The sequence below is a fragment of the Zootoca vivipara genome, chromosome 9 (genome assembly GCF_965207765.1).
Source record: "Zootoca vivipara chromosome 9, rZooViv2.hap1.1, whole genome shotgun sequence".
NCBI classification, from domain to species: Eukaryota; Metazoa; Chordata; class Lepidosauria; order Squamata; family Lacertidae; genus Zootoca; species Zootoca vivipara.
The window spans coordinates 20,249,728-20,271,116 of NC_142592.1; positions in this window are offsets into that span (position 1 = coordinate 20,249,728).

Here is a 21,389-nt window from a genome sequence, read left to right on the forward strand (position 1 = left end):
ACATTTAGCATGCAGTGTTGGAAGCACTGCAATAATCAATCTTCATGAATGCAAAAACATTTCAGGTCACCATCCCCAAGAGGCTTGGAATGAATTTAAAGTCCCAGGGACCTGCAATGGTTCCTGATCCACAAGCTACAGAACAACTGTAGTACTTGGCTATGCATCTGATTTAGTCCCATGTCATAATTCCTAGACAGCTAGGGCCTGCATCCCTCCCCTTACACAGCTGTATGAAAATTTTAGGTTTATCCCCATGCGTGTAAGGATCATGCATGTGCCCACACTCTTGAGGATATGTGTTGCGCATTTTCAAGGCCTCCACATGATAAAACAGAAACATGTCCATGACAGCACGCATGATGTTCTGTGTGTTGGCCTGTGGGGTGGTGTTCTACAGCATAACAGGAAAAACACCCATGTGTGAAGAGTGATCCATAGGATGTTTTCAGAATACAGTGGTGCCTCGGTTTAAGTACACAATTGGTTCTGGAAGTCTGTACTTAACCTGAAGCGAACTTTCCCATTGAAAGTAATGGAAAGTGGATTAATCCGTTCCAGACAGGTCCGCGGAGTACTTAACTGAAAGTACTCGAACCGAGGCGTACTTAAACCGAGGTATGACTGTATCTAACTAGAAAAAAAGAGAGAGGCCTAAGTAGGGATGGACAAATTCAACAATTTCACTGTATCTCAGGTCCTCATTTTCCCAATCTTAAATGCAGTTCTCAACATGAAATCCTAATGAAAAATTCATTAGCGCTTTAGTGTGAACTTCTCCTAAGGACACATTTTTGTATGCAGTTCTGACTAACACACACACCTTTGCAACCAATTTTCCGTAATGTCACACAGACATGTTATTTCACTAACGTATGCATTCTTAGGCCCACTTATCCCTATATAATGCATATATATATGCATATATATGCATCTTTTAGGAGCATAGACTATATTGCTTGGTCAGGAAACTGCATTGCAAAATTCAGATTTTGAATTTCAAAAGAGAGCTGTGTTTTGTTTTGCATATTGGTTCAAGAAGTATGAATTAGGCAGTTTCTCTTTAAAATGCAAACAAAAATGGATTTTCCTTCCCATCCCTAGACCCACCTTGACCACATACTCAAGCCAAACTCCCAACCATAGGATAGCAAAACAATGTTTAGTTTCATATATGAGAAGTATTTAGAATAAAAGATATTTTACTAAGACCATTAGGATGCATTGGTATCTGACTTCTATACAATAGTTACTTTCATAACTTTCATCACATATTTTAAAAACATCAATAAAACTGGAATTCTTATAATAGTTGTGCAGATGCTGATGTCTCAAAGGCCAGAAACTTTCAAACACTCTTCTTCTCAGTTGAGTTTTGCAATGGATTTTTATTCTGAGAATTGTTTGTAAGATGCTTGAAGGGCCTCTCAGAGCAATACAGCAGATTATAAGCATTCTAAATAAATAATACCATAGACAATGATAACCTATATTTATATTGTATAGTTTGGGAATATAAAGTGGGCATTGTTCCCCATTAATCAGTTTACAGTTTTGCAAATAGTACATTATAAAAAAAATTCAGTGAAAAACAGTTTAAATGTTTAAAATATTCAGGCTTGGTGTTTTTTTCGTTTTTTCTTTTGCATGTTTTTGGACAGGTTTTGCTTTTATTTTGCTTCGATAAGAAGAGCAGAGGTGTACCAAATGAAATTAAAAGGCAACACATGAAATATTTTAGCATATAGTTACTTACTTTGCAAAATGCTCTGTGACACAAAATTATTCAGGCAAATGTTTTAATACAGCTCCTAAAAGGATTATATGCTTACATGGATTAAAATGGTGTGTGGGGACAGCTGTTATAATTTTGGGTAGCGTATTGTTCAGCGAATGAACGGGTAGAGATCAAGAAGAAAATTATGCCTGTGTTGTTGCAAAGCTGGCTTCTTACAATGCGAGTACTTTATTTTCTTCTAAACATTGGGATGTAGGCCACTGACAGACAAAGCAATGACATGCTTTACTCCAGTTTCATATTTCATTTAATTTTCTTGATGCCAGCATTTATCTCCCCACTCCCTGTTTGACCCAATATCGGAGTTGAGTTTTGCATTTAGAAGTACCACGTGGTACAGTTCCCGTTGGACTGTACTACTTCAGACTTTGGTGAGGAGGGGTCACATATTAAAATGCCTGTCAATGTGCATGGAAAGCATACAGTACTCCATGATATTTCTGAATGTACGGTTTGATTTCAGTGACTTCAGCAATAGTAATAATATCTCTAACTAGGCAGTGAAAACCTACTGAAATAAACATGTCTCTCAATCTGCCCCTTTCCCCCATAAAGTTACCCCTTCCATACTTGGCCTAACTTTATTAAATTTAGGAGACATGACAGCTACTTTTGGTATGTTCCACTGTGATGACTGGGTTGCAGTTTTGAAAGGCATTGTGTGACACTGTCTCACTAGACTGGCCAAACACGCCCAAGCCCATTTTGTAACGTGTACCTACTAAAACCACAACATGTTGATCAAGCACTATATGCACAATGATTGTGTAGTGCATATCGTTCCATTGACATCTTGTTCTATGATTTCTGAGATACAGTTAGTTTAACCAGTGCTATTTTACTAGAAAAGGAGGTATACTGGAATTCACCATGAACCTTGTTCTCTTATAATGGCAATGACGCCCACATGAGAGGTGCTTGAACTGAGTTCCAGCTGGAATAAAAAACCCTGAGTTTAACCATTTAAATCAGGCATCCCCAAACTGCGGCCCTCCAGATGTTTTGGCCCACAACTCCCATGATCCCTAGCTAAGAGGACCAGTGGTCGGGGAAGATGGGAATTGTAGTCCAAAACATCTGGAGGGCCAAAGTTTGGGGATGCCTGATTTAAAAACCTCTATGACGACCCTCCCCCCTTTTTTTTAGAATAATGAAGGACAGGCCATTTTTCTTCCACGTCAAACACCATACAGTGTTTATCTCTGTGTGAATATATATGTGGCCTGCCCAGTACTGAATTAAAGCTCAAGAGGGTCCCCCCCCCCCCGGCTCTATGGCCTAATGATTTACTGAGGGATTTCTTTCCCCCCTTTTTGGTACTAAAGCTGCAGTTGATTAATTTACTGGTTAAGCACTGATTAAACTTTGCAACTTATGCATATACCATGATATGTGTTGGTCTGTACTTGGCTGACCTGCAAACCAATATGAGACAGGGTGGCAAGTGATTAGAGCATAGAATACAGCCCCAGGGAAGAACCTTAGCTCATGGGGAGCGACCATAGCTTAGTAGTAGAGCACAGGTTTTGAACACAGAAGGCTCCAGGTTCAATCCCCGCCACTTCCAGTTAGGGCTGAAAAAGCCCAGTTCCCTACCTATGTCCCTAGAGAATTTGCTGCCAGTTGGTGTAGACCAGGCATCCCCAAACTGCGGCCCTCCAGATGTTTTGGCCTACAACTCCCATGATCCCTAGCTAACAGGACCAGTGGTCAGGGATGATGGGAATTGTAGTCCAAAACATCTGGAGGGCCGAAGTTTGGGGGTGCCTGGTCTAGGCCTAAGGATGCATCTTCAGACATAATATGACATTTGCCAGGCAATACTGAGGTGAGTTAGGAAAAGGCAGAGCTCTGTGTTGTTCCTTGTATTATGGATCAAAGCTAGAAACTGCTGTGAGCTAACAACAAAAGTTTTACTGAATTCTCCACCTCAGATGACCCTTTGGCTTCTGCTCTTCCACTCTCTTTCTACAGCTGCCCACACCCTTTCACTCCTTGGTCTTTCCAATCATTCTTTATTCCTTCTAGCCCATCTCTTAATGGAGCCTTGCTCTCACTTCTCCCCCTTTTTGATAATAACGATGCTGTCGTTTCCTCCTTTATGACTGCCCATCTGATGTGGAGACAATGTATGAGCATGGAGCCTCTTCCTTAATAACCTTTGCAGTCAGTTTCCATGTGGAGCCATCATAAATGTGCAGCTGGCTACAATATTTTACAATATTCTGCAAGTCATTGTCATAGTATGCCTTCTCTTTAAATTTCGTAGAGCCTTTCTGGAAGTGTACTTCAAACTACACCATTTCCACAACCTCTAATAAGTTGGGCAACATTGTTCAACTAATCCTTCCAAACAGAAGCACTCCAGGTGTTTTTCCATGTTCTAGTGGAAATGCCCTATTATTCAGCAATGCCAGGTTTGGGTCGATGTCTGCCTCCTGTGCTTTCCTTTGCAATTTCTTGGCAATTTGTACTCCATTTTCAACAAGGACATTTGACTGAGATTATTTGAGCCTTGAAACACACTTTTGAAAAGTTCTTAAACACATGGCAAGCAAACTGAGGGCAAACCACCTCAGAAATGCCATGCCCAGCAAATATGAACTTGGATTTGTTCAGTCACCTGAGAACCTGTGGTATAAATTAGTAAGACAGCTTTTGGATAGTGAGAAAAATAATCTACAATCAGCACATACTATTTCCTGCATATGCAAACATATATGTGACAACTTTGGTTCAATCTGATACAGGCGTGTCTGGCTTGGCCCTTTCAGATCAGCAACAAATGCTGCGGCGATTCTTCATTGTGTTGTTTTCTTGTATGAAAAACGTCTATCTCAAAAGTGTATTCCTGCTTGGTGTACTGTGTCCCTCAAAACTTCTTACCCGCAATATATTTAGACTTTCCTTCTGCAGTTAGTAGGAAAGTGTTAAACAAATCAATGGCTTGGGGCCCTGCAGGATTCAATTAAATATCTACCTTCCTTTTTATCGGCCTTATCCACAGCTCCAGTGGCTTCAATGAACAGGCCAAACTGCTGCTTAACTCTCCAGTTGTCTGCAGCATGGTTTGAGAGATCTAACATGTCTGGAAGAGATGTTCCATCTATCTTCTTTCTCACCCTTCTAGTCTTCACTATCACCTTGTGGATCTGGACTCCACTCTTGGGGCCATTGTATTCATTGTATTGTTCATTGTATTACGGTACAATGTTCCAATACAAGAGATTTCCATCTTGGATGCTTGTGCGCTTCCACTCCCTCTCTGGAGCCAGCCGTACTCCTTTACCTCCTTATTCCTTCCACCCTGACTCTTAATGGAGCCTTACCTTCAAAGAAGCTTCCTATGTTCCTCATGAGCATGGGGCTTATTTGGTCTGGCATTGCTTTGCTGTAACAGGACTCCATGGGTAACGTTGGGAAAGTCAAAGGTAGACATGGTCTCCACCTCGCTGTTTTTGTACTGAGACACACACACAGAGAGAGACAGAGAGAGAGAAACCTGATAGGAAGGTTGCCGAAGGGGACTTGCCAAAATCCAGAGCCTTCACTGGAATTTCAGATTTACAAGCACTTAATTTGTGCAGAGCAGGGGAAATGTGCAGGCAGCATTCTTTCCAAATGCTCAGAACCTGATTGACAAGCCAGGAAAGCAATGAAGTCCAGCTTCATTTCCTTCTGCTGCTTGTACAGGGCAATGAAGCAGGAGAGGTGGGGAGGATTTCTGAACTTCTCTTCCTTGTCAATTATGGCAGTTGTTTTTCTCCATTTGGCCGTGGCTGCATTAATTTTTCTGGTTGCAAGGATTGACATTGATTTTCCTGACTTGGGAACAGATTGGGTACATGACATTATTCATTTATTTTCGCTTGTGTGTAGCTTTGTGGGCATTTAGTACTTAGTTTTTCCCTCTCTAACTTTGGAATAAAGCGATAGGCACTCGTGTGCTATTGTTTTTAAACAGATATTTTTAATAACAAATAAATTTTAATTATAATAAATTATTTAAAACATAATGGGTTGCTTGCATTTAGGTTTCTGCTATTATACAGATATTTGCAATGTAGGCTATTTGCCTCTCCTGCCTTGGCAAAATTTCTGGCTATGGGCTTGGAAACAAATGTATCCTAAATTGCACTGGTTTCTGTGGTTAAGTTGGGCAAAAAGGCATGATCTGAAAAAGGCGACAAGAGGCCACAGGTTCCTCTGTCCTGAGGAAATCTACTTTTTAAAATAATAATAATAAATACTGAGAGTGGGACTGACTTCTGAGTAGACATATTTGGGCTTAAGCAGTTTTCTCTGGATTTCTTTCTCGTTCATTTTTTCTTTTTCTTTTTCTGTGGTGTAAATTGGCATAGCTTTGCTGGCTCCCAGTGGATCTGTGCTGGCATGTGGACTGGTGGAGAATCTTTCACCACTTAGCGAATGAAAGCAATTTATTCCGCAGAGCTACAAAATACTGTTACAAAACAGCATTCAACTGACCTTTAGGCCTTAGGGGCATTGAAGTTCATTGAATCCTTGCTCACTGGCTCTTTCCTTTAAGAACATTATGTTTGTTCAGTTGTCTATTGTCTGCCTTTTCCTGCAGAAGAAAGTTCATTTCTATTTATATCATGAGCCCATTGCTGGAGCACCCGATCGTTACACATGAGTAAAATTAGCGAATTTAATTATTTTTAAAGTGAATTACAATCCACATATTTGATTTTAGAAAATGTTATTTAATAGCAGTAAGTTATCAATCCTGAATATGCAAATCTTGAGAGACTTCAAACAAGGAAGGGAAAGTGATCCTTATTTTCCCAAAAGGATCACTCACAGTAAGAATAGACAATAATATAATACTGGGTTTGTTTGTTTTTTAATTTTTGTTTGTTTCTTTGCTATCCATAATAATTGAATAGGATTTTTGTCAATAGGGATACAATCACTCAAGTCTTATACTTGTCTTTTGACTTTTGACACATAATCCTTGGGATCTAAAATGACAATCATACCCCTTCTATCAGTAGGCTTAATCACAATAGACTCATCCTTCTGCAGAGCTGTCATACCATCTCACGATGTTTCCAAGAGAGAGAGAGAGAGAAATGCCAGCAGTTCATACTTTTAGACTAAAGTTTCTTAAGATCCATCTCTCAGACAGAGAGATACACATGAAGCTTCTATAAGCATCAATCCAATCATTTTAAACTTGTGTGCATTGGATCAAAGAGTTTCCTTGAAAAGAGCTCTCTGCTTTTATTCTCTTAAAATTGGTGCGCATTGAATTGCGTACCTGCATTAATAGTCATTCCTCTTAATAGCAAAGTGGGTGTTTCACATGTATATGTGCTGGGAATCCAAACAGGCTTCGGAAGAGGGTAGTATCAGGTCCCAGCCAAAGGAGCACCCTACCTGGCTAAAAGGCAGAAAGAAAGGAGGTGAAAGAGAGAGAAGGCCTGCACAGTTAAATAAAGTAAACAGCATGGGAAATTGTCAGATTGCAAATACCCAGTTAGATGAATAATGGCAATTGAAGGCTCTGTGCAGGTGCAGGAAGAGGGAATACAGCCAATTTGGGGGTGGGGAAGTACAGTGAACAGAATGTGGGCAAATAATGCATGAATGTTGTAAGGGAGGAGAGAGATGCTATGGGGAAAGTGGATATTTTGCAGAATAGAGGGGGGGAATCAAAAAAGGAAACCAACAACATTATCAAATCCAGAGCTCATGTCTACATTTTGAAACATGCAGAGACACATAAAATGGGAGCAGAGAAGGGTGCAGGCTTTGCAAAAGGAAGGGCAGTTATAGGCCAGAAGGGCAGTTATAGGCCAAAGCAGAGTCACATTTCTAGCATAAAGTACATCCTGTTCTCACAGGGGCTCACAAGCAGGGCCTGAGTGCAACAGAACCCTTCCCCACTTGTGATACCCAACAACCGGTATTTTGAGGTATACAACCTGCAACAGAATATCGAACATGGGTAGCTAAGTCCCCAGTGATGGTTCAGATGATCAGTACTGGATTTCAGCATGTCGGGCAGAATAGCACCTAACAGAGATGTCAGGTATTTATTACCTTTTCCATTCTACTGAGTAGGGCTTCAAACCTACTGTTCTGTTCAGACAGAAAACCTTATCACTTTGCTTCTATCAACACCTATCAGTCCATGGAAACATCACCAACTGGAAGTGTCTGGTGTGGGTTGTATGGTTTCATCCATGCACAATGTGTTCAGCTGTGGCATAATGCCTCTCAGTTCCTTTGCATCTTCTCACAAACCACTACCAAGGGTTAGGGCAAAAATTGAACGCTCTTCCTTTGTAGATTCAAACTCTACTTTCTTCTTTGAATCTACAAAGGAAGATGGTTCAATTTCTTCTTCTTCTTCTTCTTCTTCTTCTTCTTCTTCTTCTTCTTCTTCTTCTTCTTCTTCTTCTTCATCACTTTTATCTACAACTTTTCAGCCATTCTTCACAATCCACTCACATCACAATCACAACAGCAAGTTATTTAGCAGGAATCGCAATAGGAAGGAACCCTGATAGATCTGTGGGGTCTGTCTGCTAAACATGGTCATGATTAAGAACACAGTAGCACACAGAGTTGTTTAATTTGTTTTTGCTGCATGCAAACACGGATCCGGTTATTCTAAGCAGATTTTGCTTTCTGCTTCAAATGCTTAAAACAATTCATTCTGTCTTTTCTTCTAAGTTGTTTCATTCCAGAGATGATGAGACAGCCAGTAGGGACACTCTGCCTGATATTGACACCTCTTGATCCATGCTGTCTAAAGATAGATGCCAACTGCTAAATATTTTATTAGCGTAAAGCTCAAAGGAGGCCATTATTTGTAAGTCAAGTTAACTACAGTGGAAATAAACCTAATATTCTATAGCGTCTTGAGTACATTAGACTTTACTCCTGGTAGACTGGATACTAGCTGACACACACACACACACACACAGAGAGAGAGAGAGAGAGAGAGAGAGAGAGAGAGAGAGAGAGAGAGAGAGAGAGAGAGAGAGAGAAAGGAATACAGCATCTGTATGAATTGCTTATATATGTTTAAGAACTTATTTCTAAAACTGATTACGTTTTGCAACAGGTTTTAAAAACAAAACAAAACAAACATTTCCAGTTTTCCCTTCTCTCAATTTTTCCAGAAAAAAAGTAATAACCGTGGCAGGGATACACATCAAATCTTTGCCTTTCATAGCACCCTTTAAGGTGCCACGATACTTCTTGGACATCTCGAGGCTGTCAATATTTTGCATGAGGGATTCAAGTGCATATCTGGAGATTTATGTTTATGCAATTAAAGCTCATTAAAGCCTTCTGTCATCCAAACAAAGCAAAATTATTTTCATTCAGACTTTGGGCCTTTTATCTTAGAGAGTTTTAGCTTCATATTAGTTTTATTCTTTTATTATACCGTGAGTCGCTTTGAGTGACTAGGGAGGCCATTGAGAATACAGGAAAACTGTATTTGATGGAGTCCAGAGCCAATCCTGCAGGTCTACTCATTTGTCTCTTTTGCAGTCCCAGTCCACCCAAAATAGCAGAACCTACAGTTTTCATGTCATTGTTAGCGAAGTCATTTGTATGGCTTTCTGCCTATATGAGCATATATGACCTTTGTCAGCAAACCTGTGGTTTAAAGGCAGGGTGAAGCTGTAAGTCCCCCAGAAATTCCCATCCAACAGAATACTGTCTGGAGTACATTTATGCATAGAATCATAGAATCATAGAGTTGGAAGAGACCACAAGGGCCATCCAGTCCAACCCCCTGCCAAGCAGGAAACACCATCAAAGCATTCTTGACATATGCCTGTCAAGTCAAGCCTCTGCTTAAAGACCTCCAAGGAAGGAGACTCCACCACACTCCTTGGTAGCAAATCCCACTGCCGAACAGCTCTTACTGTCAGGAAGTTCTTCCTAATGTTTAGGTGGAATCTTCTTTCTTGAAGTTTAAATCCATTGCTCCGTGTCCGCTTTTCTGGAGCAGCCGAAAACAATCTTTCTCCCTCCTCCATATGACATCCTTTCATGTATTTGAACATGGCTATCATATCACCCCTTAACCTGCTGAGTCAATTTCAGGAATAACAGGAGGCATTAGAGGATCTCTGCCACATTCCAAGCCCTGGGAGGTAGGCTGGAATTCTCAACTGAGCATAAAGAAATTGAGGGCAGTGAAGGCCTTCCATTCTGTGCAGTCCGAGGGGAGAAGATGGCAGACTTCCTGCCTGCAGAGTTTGGTTCTGTTCAGGAGGACGAGAGTAAATTATGGGGGTCTCTTCAGGCTCCTCCCATACTCCGTCGGCAGGTATGGGAAATGTGAAAAAAATGAGGCTCGTTGTTTTTTGCTGCAGTGTGATTTTAGTGCACACGCTCTTACACACAATTAAATTTATAAATCACTTAATAATAATAATAAACACTAAGCAGTGTACATAAACTCGTAAAATATTTATCGACAGCATGCAGGTTAAATGAACAGATATTTAAAACAAGTATTCATGACTGAATTATATGTCCAGACTGGTTTGCTGTTTTTTTCTTTCTTTTGAAAAAAGGTTTTAGCAGGCACTTAAAATTGTATTAATGAAGGTGCCTGTTTAATGTTAATATACAGGGAGTGCCAAACCATTCTGAAAGATTGATTATTCACAGATTTCTGGCACTAAGGATTTTTTACTTCGTCCTGAGTGGCAGAGCCGGTGGATGAGCCGAGCCAGAGTGGGTGTGCATTTAATATTACAGTAGATTTTCTTAAAGTGGTGCTGAGATGAGTATCTCTGCAGAAAACCATGGATTTTTGCCTTGTTTCTTTCAGTTTTTGCGTCAGCGTTTGGTTTGTCTTCTTTGGTAAGGAAGGGCAGACCATTCCTTGACGGTTGTAGAGCTGATTATGACTAGCTGTTGAGTAATTTGGCTTCTTTATCTACTTTTCAGGGGGAAATCCTCCATTTGAAAGGCTGTCTTCTATTTGAATGAGTCCCACACCAAAGGGCTGTGTGGTCCAAATGCAGTTTAAGGCTAGGGAACCACAAAAAGGGGAGTGCATCTGCAGGGATGACCCTGGCGCTAGTGCCCCTGTTCCGCTCGCTTCCCTCCCTGCTCTCGTGGCGCGACTGGTGGAGGGAAAAGGGAGGCCGCCGCGAAGCTCCCCCACCTGCTGGGGCGCCCCTCACGCCCCCTGATCGCCCAGGCGCAGTGGTGCATTGCGCTACTAGAGTCAATGGGCGAGCCGGGCCTGTGCATCTGGGGTATCCATCAGAAGTTAGCGCCAGGGCAATAGAATAAGCAGGCAGAAACATAGGTCACCTGGTCAAGTCTTTCCTACTATGGTGAGATGTGCTGTATCTCTGTTTAAATTAGGGTATTTATTTCGAAATTTGTAACTATACATATAAATGGCCGTGTGCACATTTTTATCAGCTGGTGTCCTTTTCATGTTTTGTTTATTAATTTCAAATGTATAACATAGCCTTCTTCCCCAAAGGAAGCTCAGAGGGGCTTACAAGAATAAAAGAAGCACAACACAATTCAAAACAATCTTATAACATATTGCAGAGAGCAGTTAAAACTAACAGAATAAAAAAAAACTTCATAAAACCAATGACTAAAAGCCTGGATAAATTAAGTAAAGAGTTTCCACACTTCCTGAATGCAGATAAAGAAGGGAACTGCTTGATTTCCCTCGGGAGAAAGGCCCAAAACATTTTGGTGATATGTGTCCACCCTAACCCCAAGCCCCCAATTGTCCCATACCCATCTCCATATTTTTAATATCATCTTAGCATGAGTATTTCTGGACATGTACAATTTTAGTTCATTGGCAGCTTTTGAGATGGAAGAAATTCCGGATCAGGTTCATTTAAGTGCTACATTTCATTTCATTTGTTGTTTTAACGCAAACAGGTCATTATATTTCATTAGCATGTCCGTGCCCTGCTTCTGCTTTATTTGCAGGTTATGTTTTCTAATTTTAAAAAATGTATATTTTAGGCAGACGTCTATCTGGAAGATAATAACAGAGGGATTTGGAAACATTTCAAATAGTAGCTTATACCCACACATCCTAAATGATATGCAGATCAAGTTTAAAGGTGACCCCTTGGTCGTGCTTTACCATTTATTTCATTTAAGGGTAGCAACCTTTTTTTGATATTACAGTTGAATAAAAAGCCAGCTGGTGTTACATTATACAGCTATGGCCTTGTCCTTATCATTTAGCTGTTAAGCCACTTCCCCGCTATTCAAATTAAACCAGAGTAGTCCAAACCCTCACATATTTAAATTTGTATATGACAGGAGATTTCGACCTTTTTGGGTCCATGGCTCCCTTGACCAGCTACATTCTTTCTGCAGCATCCCTGTGGGGCTCGGGAGCCCATTTGTGTCACCCCTTGCCTGAAGAGCTGGCAGCCTCTCACCCTTTTTCAAACACCCTCCCTTGTGGGGTGTTTCCTCAGCCTCCTCTCCTTAGGAGTCCTCTGGGCAGCTGCTGAGGACTCCACCCCAAAGAGAGGTACCTTCTCACATTGCCTTACAGGAGCCTGGGAAAAGGATGCCCCCACCTTAGTGGCCCAATGAAGACTGGCCAAAGGTGAATGTGAGGCCAGCACCTTACCTTGGGAAGCAGCAGTGATAGCAATGGACGCTTCCACGCCTGCATGGCGGAAAAGCACTCAGTTCCCAGGCAGGCCTTGCACATAGGAAGCACAAGAAAGGCCTGTGCAGCGCCTGCCTGCCTGGCCTCCCATTTGTCTGTCCTTTCCCAATAGCAAGGGCTGGTGGACTGGCTGGCTGGGCTCCCTCACCCCGCTTGCTTGCTTGCTTGCTTGCTTGCTTGCTTGCTTGCTTGCTTGCTCCAAGGCTGCCTCAGATCCTGGCAACCACTACCCCCCTGGCCAGCCCCAGAGCCACTATTTGCCTGGGGAGCTTGTAGCCAGGGCTGCTGCAACTAACAGCTGTGCAAGCCTTTGGGAGGCAAAGATGTACAAGGAAATGACTAGAGCAAGCTTTACAGGCCATAACTTGCCCCCAAAGTTATTCAGCAGCTGTGCAATGTCTTGGATGGGAAAATTGTGTCGTCCTTCCATTGTGTTTTTTAAAAGTCAGATTGTCTGAACTCTGGGGTGGTGGGGAGGAAGGAAGCTGAAGGGGGATAACATAGGAGGCTGGTGTTTAGCTCACAACATCATGCACGTGCCTCGTAAAAAGTGAGTGAACAACGCATGTCTATTCCACAGAGTGTGCCCCATGTGGAAGCAGCCTGAAGACTTCCGTCATCCTCCTTGCGATACTTGTCGGGTGAAAATGAATAGGCATTGCATTGAGTCATTCATCATGTTCTTCTTTGCCTATTCAGCCGCAACAGGCCCACTGGAATAGGTCTTTGAATAGGACCATGAATTTCATAAAGGATTCTGCAGAGATCAGGTTGGGGAGTGAGAGACTGCTACCCTGCATCCCTCTCCAAGGTGAAACATACTTTAAAGTAGCGGTTCATGTCCTCTCTGTTGGAATTTAGAACCATGGAGTTTGACAGGACCTTGGATTCCAGCCCCCTGCTCAATGCAGGATGTGCCCACAGTATCTCTGCCTTCCCAACAAGCCTCATTTGCCATGGAAACTGTCCACTCCATGGCCAACAACATGAAACATCCTACAACAAAGCACTCATGTTTATGTTGCTACCATACAACCCACATTGTGTCCACTGGATGAAGCAGCCATATCTATTTTTTTTAATGGCTGCATATTATAGTAGTTTTTAAGCTGTCGCAATGTTTTTACAAACAACAGAAGAACGTCTCATGTGCATAAGAAAGCTGGTTTTTATTTGTTCCCATAGTATCAACATCCAAGGCCATCATGGTTGTTTCTGCAGGTCTGGGTGTTAGCAAATCACATTCAGGGCTCTAGATGCCCAAGGAAATCAAATGAAGGCCCCACCAAACTAAACGCTCTCCACACAAGACTGTCCTCTTGAGCCCCCTGAATCACTTTGTCCACATTTGAAACAACGGAAATAAAAGAGAGAATGCAGGCAAAGCCCTTGACCTGGGTTGTTGAGATGAATGGCAGATTGAGATGAGTAATGCAACAAAAACCAACAGAACTGCAGTATATAATTTTTTAAAGTATTTTTTTTCAAGCCAAAGATACCAGGAACATTTTTCATTTAAACGGAATACACAGTGAAAGTGATAATTTTCAGCATGACCAGAGGAGACTATTTTTTAGGTGTGTGCACCGATCATAAGATTGGGTTTGAACCTCAATTCAGCCCACCTTGGCCCAAAGCACTTTGGGAACTGGCAGATTCAGCTCAAGGTTGATCTGAGTCAACTTCATGTCCTCTCTTCCCCTGCCCTGTTAAGAATGTTTGTTAAAGGGTCATAATTTTCCTCTTTTCAACAGGCAGATGAAATTTATAGGCATATTGGCCCCTCCAGAGTGGACAGAGCCTGCTAAATTACAGGCAAATCGGGATTTGGCGCCCAGCACCTTTAAAGTTTGATCTTGTTTTCTAAGGGACCTTTTCCTTTTGCTGCAGAAGTGGGTGAAATTTGTAGGCCACATTGAAATTTGAGGGCACGACTCCTGCCCAATTTTAGAAATTGTCTGCAGTGTTTTTTTGACAAAGGAAGTCATTAGAGTTTTGGGGTAGTGGGCAAAGGAATGATTTAAACTTCCTTGATTTTTTTAGGCATAGAGAGGTGCTCCTGGGTAAGAAAATTGCCAAATTGCAGACAAATAGGTCTAGAGATGTTTATGATAGGCACCTTTGAAGTTGATTAGGAGGGGGAAATAATTTAAAGGGATTAGCTTTCCAAATAAAACATTCCCTCTGATTATAAGCTTGGCCTGTCAGTCAAAAACCCCTCCACCCTTTCTCCCCAATGGTCTTCCATCTCCCTTCTTCTACCACCCCACTGTGGTATTTCTCAGTAATCTTAGAGATGTTTGGTTTCTCTTTTGACAAACACTTGTCTGCATTTTTGTTGTGGTGTTTTGTTTTGTTTTGTTTTGTTTTACATCTGATTCACTGAGCCACCATGAAGCACCCCAGAGATTACTGCTTTGACTTTGCCACCTCATACAGATTGTGTTTTACCTCTGAGAAGCCCAAAATTCCTCTGATATGCTTCATTTCATTTCAGGATTGGCTATGTGCACCCCTTCTGCTTATAAAATCATTTTTCCCTTTAGGGATTATTAGTCCAAATCAAATAAAATGAAAAGAAAAAACCACCAGGAAACATCTACTAAATGAACCACGCGAAAGAGAGACTATTTTTCAAGATGCTGATAAATGTTTAGGTATCTCATAAAAGGGGGGCCAAGAAAGGTTCTTCTGGTGTGTGTTTAAAAAAAACAACCCACACACAGCTGTTACTGCATTTGAGTAAATGGAAACAGTATTTTCCAGATATCTGTGCAAATATATATGAGTAATTGTGTTTTTAAATAGCTGTAGATATTCATGCATCAAAGTTTTAAACAGAGGTTTTCTTTCTTTATTCAAAAGCCTTTCGAAATCCCTTGCTATTGAAAAATTCGTAAGCAAGTATACAAAAGCACAACATTAATACAGCAAAACAGTATCATAAAAACATAACTAGTGAAGTATTGCTATAAAAAACCAGGAAAACACGGAAATTCAGTACAAACAGGGTCCAGTCTTATGGGTTAAGGAAAGCCTGGGCAAAAAAAGATACATCTTTGCAAGACATCTGAAGCAACTGATGGATGCTGCTTAAAGTGTGGCAGAGAAAATAACATTCCAAAGCACAGAGGCAACAACAGAAAATGCCCATTTTGGGGTCACCACCCTGTGTTATTCAGTATTACGACCAAGTTTGGTATTTTTCTTGTTCTTTCTGGTAACTTTTGGGGCCTGTTTAATTGGCTTTCTAGAGGAAAATATAGGATTTGGGGTGCATTATGGATAATGGTGTGTATTAATATTATAGTTCTGAGTTACTCGTATAATCAGTATCCTACAAATATTATAACCGTTTTCTATCTCTTATAGAAAACCTCCAGAAAAGGCTTTTTCATAGAAACGGGCTATTCATAAAAATACACCAGTATATTAAGATAGTAATCTGTCTTTTTGACAGTGGCGTAGCTAGCTGCTTGGGCGTCCGGGGCAGCGTAAATGCCCTGCAAGCCGGGGCAAAGCATGCTGCGCAGAACCTCCACGGAGTCCACAAGCCCCACATTGCCGTTTTGGGCAGTGCAGGGCCTGCAGGTGCCCGAGCCACCGCATCACTCCCCAGGAGAGACATGTGGCTCGGACGCACTGCAGGCCAGGCCCTGCGGTCACACACCCCTCAGTGATGACACCCAGGGCAGCCCGCACCCACCGCACCCCCCTTCCTACGCCACCACTTTTGCTCAGTCAAAGCAACGCCAGTGCTTCCATGGGGCGAGGCGAAGCAACAGGACTCAAGTGGCAGATGTGGCTCAACTCCTCACTTCCACCATAGCACCACTGGCAGCAGCATGGGGGCAATGGAGGGGGCAAGGAGGAGGCCAGGACCTGCAGGGGGACAGTGTTGGGGGATGCAGGGGCATTTCCCCTACAGAGTTAATATTTCCCAGGTTTCCCCTGGTCCAAAGCAAAGGAAGCCAGATGGAAGTCTAATTAACAAAAGCATTTCAGCTGGCTCACTTACATCCTAGGTAGTTTTCTACCTGGAGCAGAGCAGCAAATGCCCCACCCAGTGCCTGGATTCAAGGTGCATATGGCTGGTCAAGTTATTCTGGGACCACCCGAGATAGAAAATATTGTAAGGCACATTATTATTGTATCTTACATTTCATGGAATTCTGTAGAACATCTGGAGTGGGGCAGGGACGGTAATTGTGCCTGAATGAGGGCTGGAGTTGCTCGGATCCTTAAACCTAGTGCCTTCCATGTGTTTTGGACTACATTTCCCATCACCCCCAGCCCAGCAATTTACATCAGTCCCAGGAGACCTTAACTATCCCCTTTCCACACTAGCTCATGGATTTTCATCTTCAGCTCTGATGACTGCTCTTTGATAACCACAAATATAATAGCAGATGGAAAGCTTTCTCCTCAGTTCATATTTTTACTTGGATTCCAAGGTATAGAGAGGAGCAATTAAGTGGCCGTATGGTATATTGAAAGTAAATGGAGCAACGCATTATACACTTGCATAAAGTTAACTAGTACCAAATATTCATGAAATAAGCTCACCAATTAAAGCAGGGGTAGCCAACATAGGGGTCTTATGATGTCATGAACTACATCTCCCATTATCCTTCACCATTGGCCATGCTGGCTGGGGCTGATAGGAGTTGTAGTCCCAAACACTTGGATAATGTTGTGTTAGTTACGTAAAGGATTGGGATAAAATTCTTATTTATGATTAGGTGTATGAGTTTGTTTCTTCTGATTATTGCTTGGACATGTTTCAATGTTACATTTGTCTGGGTTTTGTGTGTGTGTGTGTGTGTCACAGTGGAATGTTTGATTCTTACATATTTCCTATAATCCCAAAGGATTTCAAAAGCCATTTACCTGCAGCATGACAGTATAGAAATATAAGCATATTTATTGCCAAGAAGCATCTTGCAATGAAATCCTGTTCATGATTTCCTACCATAAGATACTTCTAGTGCGTCCATAGAAATAGTTCATTCTTGCACAATCTTCCTATTCAAGAAGGGAAATTCTACCTAACCTACATACTAATCTCCTTATAGATTTGTGTGTTACAGGCTATACATGTATAAATTTGAAAGTGCTCCATTATGCTTTGGGGAACTCTGATACAAATCAGTTTTGCTGAAACTGAATAACTGACACCAGAATTTGGTTTTGATTGAAAGGCCATTGAAGCTCTAATGGCAGCTGTCTAAGCAAATATGCAGTTTACTTACATTGAAGAAACCAGCGATTGTAGATGTGAAAAGTGATGGTTTGCATAAGTGGAGATGACTTTTCACTTCTTACAATTGCACTGGTGTATCTGTACCATAAGGTCAGACCCTCCAAGTGTCCCTATTTTCCAGGGACAGTGCCGGATTTACAGAAGCCGTTCCGGTTTCTCATTTGATCCTGGAATGTCCCAATGGTCCTTAGGATGTCCCTATTTTCATTGTAGAAATGTTAGAGGCTAAGGAGTTATGCGACCCCCAGGCCAAGAAGATAAGTAACTATGCAACCTTTAGAAGACATCTGAAGGCAGCCCTGCATAGGGAAGTCACACTGCCCTAAATCTGCTTCTGTTGACAACCAGCTTTTCGTTTCCCTGTTTGTTGCTTGGAGTTGACCAAGGAGGTGATGTGAGAGAGAAATTTCAATTGTGTGTTTCACATCCAAAGTAATGCACATGGCCACCTAAAGCACACAAGCACACTTACCCACTAAGCCCAGGGTTGAAAATTACCTAGCTGCAACAATGATGAACAAACAGGAAACGGCAGCAGGAAATAACACAATGAAGAGATGGGTAAGGTATGTAGCTAAATGCTTTGTCCCAGCTCTCTGCTGCCAATCAACGTAGATGGACCAGTCTGCATCGGTATAAGGCAAATTCCTTTGTTCCCATTTCGAGCTTTGGAGTTACAGCTGTTGTTGCTGTTTTTGATTGAAAATAGCTCACCTTTACCCCAGCTAGTTCACGTAGACTGGCAGCAATTGGATCTTGCAGCCGAACCTGTGGGTTGGAGGCACTCGACAGTCTCCTTCAAAGCATCAGCCACCCTCATAAGGCATAGCATTTATTTTCTTTCTCGTCTTTACTAGATTCTATGCTGCAGTGAAACGCACATGTTTTGAATTGCCTCTTCCTAAACTCATTGTTTCCCCTATTCCCATTTGAAAGTGTTTATATTTTAAATATCTGTGTAAGTAACCTGGGAATGTCTACTGGGTAAATCGAATATTTAAATATTCAAGCTGCAGCTGTGCTGGGGGTGAACACATCTTGCTTTAAGTCCCTGCAGCTGCAAAATATTTTTTAAACACACACACTTCTGAAGAGAAATAGATTATGACAGTAATAACTAGCCTGGGGGACATGGTTTTCAAGGCGTTGTTTATATTTATCATTCCCAAAGACAATAATTTTAAGTGCATTTTATTATAATTCCTTATCCAGCAAATTAATAACAAGCTGGAAAATGTCCTTTCTAACAACTAGTTCTAGAAGCACTCTATTACTATTTGACATAACCCCTTTTCAGCGACAGCAATCCATAAACAGGGTTGGCTACAGGTTATAAAGGGCCCTTGAGCAAGACATGAGTAACCCTCCCTCAAGCAGCTAACAGCCATGTAGGAGCTACAGTTCCCAGTTCCTCCTCACAGAGCTACAGTTCCCAAAACCCTTATAAATCTACTATTCCCAGGATTCTTGATGGGGGGTTGTGCTTTGAATGTACTTTGAAATGTATGGTGTAGATCTGCCAATTGTTAAAGGAAAAGGGCAGGCTGTTCACCAGAACCTGGTACCATCAGGTAACTGCAGGTAGGCTTGCCATACGTCAGGAAAATTCCTGACATGTCCTGTTTTTCAGATGTAAAAATGGCATCGGGGGCAATTTTGCAGAAAGTGGCAAAATGTCATTGAAAACCCGTATGTATAGCAACACGATGGAAAAAGCTTAAAATCACTATTGGGGGGTTCTTTCTCCAAAGAAGCTGAACAATTTGGGGTTGTTTCCCCCCCAAAAAAAGCTCAACAATTCCTTTAAGAACCTCAACAATTTTGCGGGTGTGTCAGGAATTTTACTTTTTGAAATATGGCAACCCTATGCAGGGCCTGTCAGTGCCAATGCCTGGCTGGCTCAGGCATCTGAATTTATGAGTTACTATTTTAATCCCCACCCTAATCACCATGACTTACCACCAGGACCAGCATTTTGATTTCCTACAATGCTCCAGAGAGACACTCTGTTGGAGGCATTGTGGGAAATTTAAGATGGTGGTTTGTCACTGCCAGCAGAAGGCAACAGCCCCTTCAAGTGTCCCTATTTTCCAGGGACAGTCCTGGATTTAGAGAAGCTGTCCCGGTTTCTGATTTAATCCCAGAATGTCTCTGCTTTTCCTTAGGACAGTGGTGGCGAACCTATGGCATGCATACCAGAAGGGGCACTCAGAACCCTCTCCGTGGGCACGCGCGCCATCGCCCCAGCACAGAGTTCGTTACTAGAAAGCCAGAGGGACATGGGGCTGAGCTGCTCCCCTCCCCCTCTCCACATGCGCATGAGGACATTTCTCACAACACCCGCACCTCTGCCCTGCCCAGCCCAGCTGCTCCCGCTCCGTTCTGTGCCCCTCGACTGAGTCAGGCGGAGCCAGCTGAGCGCATCACATGAACTACTCACGCTCCAAGCGTGTACGAGTTGTTGTTTTTCTAAACTTAGTATTCAGGTTAAATTGCCATGTTGGCACTTTGGGTTTTGGGTTGCAGTTTGGGCACTCGATCTCTAAAAGGTTCACCCTCACTGCCTTAGGACATCTCTGTTTTCATCAGAGAAATGTTGGAGGGTAAAAGGCAACATTCTGCCAACAGTGGAGGGGCCTCATGAGGGATCCCTTTGGCAACAGCCCCCTCAAAAGTCAGGCCTTGGTCAAAGGTTAATTAAGGAGCTTGCTGGGAAGCGCTCTGAGAACTCTAAAGCCTTAACTGTTACAGTACATCAATATTATGTTGTAGTAGAGCAGGGATGGGAAAACCTTTTGGTCCCATGCGTCAGATCCTTATCAGCTTCTGCCTTGCAGGCCAAAATTTCCCGGTGTCCACCTGCCCAAATCCCATGTGCTCTGATCATAAAGGGGGAGCAAGGGAGACTCACAAAGGCTTTTGCAAGCCTCCGCCTGCTTCCCTTTTAAGCTCCCGATCTGTGCACCCAAACACTTTAAGGTTTGGGCAGGGGGGGGGGGACAGGGAAGGGAGGCCCATGCAATTACAATGGGTGAAGGAGGCTTCTCTCTGCATCTCATCATTGCTCATCACCAGCAGGGCTGGCCCAAGGCATTTTGCTGCCTGAGACAGAACAGCAAAGGGCACCACCTCCTGCCCAAATCAAGGAGCATGTTTTCCACAGCTGGCCGAAGTATTTTGGCATCTGAGACATAAAATTCCACAGCAGCCTTTCCCTGGGAGTGAAACTATAATTGTAATTTTTTTTTAAAAAAAAAACACACACACACACACACACAATTTGCTGTCATTTCCTGACAACCAGAACCAGCTGTCTGAGGCAGCCACCTCACTTTGCCTAATGGTAGGGCCAGCCCTGCCGCTAAAGAGACTGCGAGTCAGAAGAGAAGACTGGCAACATGAGGCTGTATCAGTCATGTTGCGCACACAAGGGGGAACTTGGTGGTGGGCAACATGGCGAAAGGATACTTTTGGATGAACGGAACGGAAAAAGAGCGCATTGCTAACACTTCTCTCCTCAGAACTCCTACAGGTACACTGCCCCAGGGCTCCGAACACAAACAGCAACTCCTTCAGTTGGGGGTGGAAGGACAAGCACCACACACAGGTAAGCGAAAGAAGGCCGGAGTCTGTGTATCGGAGTACAATGGCTAAAA